At 38.2% G+C, this 5118-nt stretch overlaps 1 pseudogene; it reads right to left on the bottom strand.

The window, feature by feature from the left end:
* Window positions 1-3603: 3603 nt before the first annotated feature.
* Window positions 3604-4582, bottom strand: LOC123251268 (annotated as a pseudogene).
* Window positions 4583-5118: the final 536 nt, after the last annotated feature.

Raw genomic sequence — 5118 nt, 5'->3', positions numbered from 1 at the left:
TTACCTTCCATCTTGGAATCAATACTGTGTATTGTTTCCAAGGCAGAAGAATGGTAGGCAATGGGGGTCAAGTGACTTGCCCAGGGTCACAAAGCTGGGAAGTGTCTGAGGCCAGATTTGAACCTAGGACCTCCCATCTCTAGGCCTGGCTTGCAATCCACTGAGCCACATAACTGCCCCCATGTTAATACATTTTTCACATGATCATTGTATAGATGTATTTTGCTTAACTATGTTTATTTGTTATAAGGGGTTCTCCCCTCTTTCTTTTTATGGATTTTATGGGGGTGGGGAGAAAGATATTAGCAGTAGTGGTGCCAAAAAGAAAAAGGAGATATTGTTAATTTTTTTAAAAAAATTTTATCACAGAAGAGAAAGAAAGAAGTTTAGAAGGCAAGCACAAGTCAGGCAGGAGTGAGTTTGAACTTCACTCTGGACTGTCTAAATTAAAGCTTAGTAATGGTATGAGTAATGTACAACTCAAGAACACAGAGACCAAGAACAGGGCAGTGAAGATATCCACGTGTGGATGGTCTAACACTAGAGAACTGATACAGGATCCACGAGATGCATGAACTCAATCCATGACACTTTCTATCCCCGGAGAAGAGCCATTTTTATCACTTTGCATTTTTTCCCTCTCAGTCCCAGTAGGAGAGTGAGTATTGAGAGAAGAGGCAAGAGTTATATGTTTCCTTTTGACTGATGTAATTCTCCCTTTAATTAACTGTTTTATTTCTGTGCTGTTTGAAATAGTTACATATTAAAAAAACAAATAAACAAAAAAACCCAGAAGACCATCTGAGTTTGACTATGAACAAGTGAAGCAAGTTTAAGAAAGAAGAAACCAAACCTAACACGAAAGATTTTTTTCTGTATGTATTGGCTGGTTGAGGGACAGAGTCATCAAGATAATATTTCTTATTAACATTAATTTTCCAGAGTAAATTAATATATGGGAATTAATTAATTGATATGGGAGATAAATTAATAATGGGGACCCAGATCTTTTCCTTTTGAACTTAGAGAGAAAGGCTTAAAAGAAAGTGACCTGAAAGCCTTGAAGAGTAAGGGGAATGGTGACTTTTTTGCCTAAAAGTGTCTTGGTTTTGATTTGACTAAGGCTGTTGTTAAGAATGCTTGGGGGAAGGTAGCTGGGTTGCTGGGTAACTCAATAGATTTAGAGCCAGGCCTAGAGACAGGAGGTTCTGGGTTCAAATATGGCCTCAGACACTTCCCAGCTGTGTGACCCTGGGCAAGTCACTTGACCCCCATTGCCTACCCTTACCACTTACCAATACACAGTAGTGATTCCAAGACAGAAGGTAAGGGTTTTAATTAAAAAAAAGAAAAAAAAAAAAAAAAAGAATGCTTGGAAACCCTGGTACATACACTCAGAATGTATTTTTCACAGGTCTTGACCCATTCAAGGCACTCTTCCCAACCTGGATCTGAAGTGTGCTTTCAGTAATCATCCCTCTAATAACAGGCATTAGAATATCAAAAAGGGGCCTACAGTTATTAGAGTTTATCCTTTTTCCTTTGCAATGAGGAACTGAAGTAAAATGCTTTAGCTTTTCTGTTCTTTTGTTCTCTTACTCTGTGAACATGTGTACATTTATTACTTGTCTTTCTTTGCCTGATTCATTCTCTTTGCACCATTACATGACTTACTTTATATATTCTTAGGGCTTCTATTTCTCATTTAAACAAGCTTTGAATTTTGCTCTTTTTTAAAAAATTATTTTCCTGGAGCCTTCCCTTTGATTGTCTTTCAAGTGTGCATTTTTCCTGTTTCTTTCATGTTTTATAATACAGCATGTTGCTCATTCTTTAAGTTTTTGGATGGTGTCCAATTCTAGTTTTGCAATGGAAAGAATGAAATAAATATTTTTTTAATGAAAGGAAAACTACTTGGCAATTGTGTTGCTTTTTAAAAAAAAAAGAATTATATGAGAGTGATAAAATCAGATTTCCCAAATCTAAGTTATATGGTGAATATTTCATAAACCCGAAATATACCAGTGTATATGCTATTTTGAATCAAATCTTAAGTTCATTTTTTCTTTTTTTTAACCTTTAACTTAACTTAGAATCAATACAAAGTGTTGGTTCCAAGGCAGAAGAGTGGTAAAGACTAGACAACTGGAGTCAAGTGACTTGCCCAGGACCACATGGCTAGGAAGTGTCTGAGGCCATGTTTGAACTCAGGAGCTCCCATCTCCAGGCCTGGTGCTCTATCCCCTGAATCACCTAGCTGCTCCAGGTCTTAGATTCTTAAAAATGATGTAAGAAGAGCAGAAACTCTTGCAGATTTTATCTGGGTTACAATTTTTTATTTTATTATGAACTAGAGAATCATCAACAAATATAAACATTTGTATATACAAACAAAGCTGGAAACAGGCTTGTATATGAAGTTATGATTTCTTGAATATAGCTTGTATACACACTTTTACATATGTTACATTTTACTAGATAGGACCAACATTACCCTACTTATCTCTGTTTCCTTCTGAACTTCCTTCTGGTTTCTTATTTATTTTTTAAATGTTTCAGTGATCTACAGCACAGATACCATTCTACAAATGAGGAACCTTGGTCTGAGAGAGCCCCATAAATGTACTTATTTGTAAAGAATTTTAAGTAAGAAGTGAAGAGAAGCTTCTGGGTGATAGCTTGATTATAGTTCTTTGTACTTGAACTGTCTCTTTCTATATAACAGTAGTATTTTCTCTTTCATGTGGGAGCTCTGGACCCCTGGGCAAGTCTTAACCTCCATCTGTCTTAGTTTGCTCATCTGTAAAATGGAGATAATAATAGTTTCCCAGCGTTGTTGTGAGGATCAAATCAGAAAGTAATTGTAAAGAGCTCAGTACAGTGCTTGGGCACATACTACCATATAAATGCTAGGTTTTTTTCAGTTATTTATTGTTTATTCAATATTTGGGTTAGTATGACACTTGAGGAATTGGTTGGATTGCTGTACCTATAAAGATCCTTTTTATAGAACTGATCTGTACAACTACTGATACATACATACATACATACATACATACATACATACATACATATATATGCATATATATTAGACATAACTGGGTCCTCTGGAAAAGTGATGCATGGAGCCATATTGTAGAACACTCATGGGGAGGGGGGCCCCAAAGGTAATCAGTCCATCAGCAGAGTATTACTACTGTATGGTCGTGTGTATCCAGGAACCCAAAACTGACTTTTGGATCTAAGGGAACTGAGAACTGGCAGCACCTACAAGGCAGGCAGTAACATACCTGTGGGGAGCTGACTGAGCTTGACCACAAGCACTTCATGATTTTGGTACAAGACAAGTCATACCCAGCATCACTGTGCAAACAACAGGGTTTAGCAAACAGGGTTTAACAAATAGGAGTCACTGTGCTATTCCTCATCTCTAACTTTAGGAGGAAACTAGAGTGTGTTTATAGGTTTTATATTTCTGCTTTCAATTGGTGTTGAATCACTCATCAGAGGAAGAATTTGACCCACTCGAAATGTGCATCATCCATAATCCCTTAGCCACTATCATGTTCTCTAGACAGTAAAGTGGAAGCATATTAGAAGGCTTTAAAACAGTAGCTCCTTCTGGATTCCCCCAAAGAGTGTCTGCCCTCTGCTTTAAATGAGCCTCTTTCTCCTGAGGCAGGGTAACCTTCCCCACATCTGAAATGCCATTCTGCCCCAAGATACATGGAACACTAAGGAAGACATCTTCATTAATGCCATAGAGGTCCTTAATCATGGTGGAAATCAGATGCACTCTCCTAAGATTCTTCATGATGCCACAGACAAGCCAGTGGCTCAGGAAATGTGGCCCTTCAACTTGATCACCTCATAAGCACTTTCAACTACTTGTTTATGAACATCTTTCCAATGCTCTGAATCACCATCAGTTCCCAGAGCAGGATGAAGAGTCTTCAGAGAGACACCAGCAACATTCACACCATTCCATACAGGAACACTTGAGTCTCCATGTTCCCCAAGGACATGACAACTTAAAAGTGTGGATACTGAGTTTCTCCCCCATCAGGTAATGGAAACAGGCAGAATCCATATTGCAACTGCTTCCAATAACATGGTTTTTAGGAAAGCCACTTAGTATCCAGGATACATAAGTCAAAATATTCACTGGATTGGAGACAACAAGCAACTTGCAATTAGGGCTATATTTAACAATATTGAAAATGATGAACTTAAAGATATTCACATTATGCTGGACCAAATTAATATGACTTTCTCCTTCCTCCTGATGTGCCCCAGCAGCAATCACAACCAGCTTTGAGTTTGCAGTCATGGAATAGTCTTTGCTAGAGACAATCTTTGGTGTTTTGAGGAAAAGGCTGCCATGTTGGAGATCCATCATCTCTCCCTTTAGTTTGTCTTCTATAACATCAACTAGGGCAAGTTCATCAGCCAAATCCTTCATTAAGATACTGATGGCACATGCCATGCCAACTGCCCCAACCCCAACAACAGTTATCTTGTTATGAGGGGTCTGGTCTTCCTTTAGGACATTCATGATTAGCGGGTCCTTGACAGTTCCCATATTCTTCGGGGGAATCTAAGATTGCTGGTCAGGCTACAAAGAAGTCAGAGATGTAGGTGACACTGCTATTCCCAGACTTGTGCCGTTAGTTATTATTATTCCACAAAATGGGGAAACTAAATCACAGAGAAAAATCTGTTGATGGTCAGATAGACAACAACTGATTGTCTGAAACTGTACTAGATCACAAGTGTTTGAATTCCAAGCCCAGTAATCCATCATCATTATGCCATAATTGAAGCTTATGTCCCAGCAGATGATGCAGAGAAATTCTATAAAGAATTTGCTAAAGTAATAATAGCTGACATTTATATGGTGCAAATTTGGCCTTGATACAAGGAAAAATTTCCTAACAATTGGAGATATCCCAAAGTGAAATGGCTGCCTAAGGAGGTGGCATTTTCCCCCTCTCAAGGTCTTGAGCTAAAGCTTGATCCCGTTACTTACTGGACATGTTATGGAAAGACAGATAATTGGTCACTATGTAGATTTGTGTCAGTCTGTCCATCCATTCATGCAGCCAGTCATCTTGTAAA

The sequence above is a fragment of the Gracilinanus agilis genome, chromosome 6 (assembly GCF_016433145.1).
Source record: "Gracilinanus agilis isolate LMUSP501 chromosome 6, AgileGrace, whole genome shotgun sequence".
NCBI classification, from domain to species: domain Eukaryota; kingdom Metazoa; phylum Chordata; class Mammalia; order Didelphimorphia; family Didelphidae; genus Gracilinanus; species Gracilinanus agilis.
Note: the sequence above shows the minus strand (reverse complement) of the source record. Positions and strands in the feature narration are given on the sequence as shown.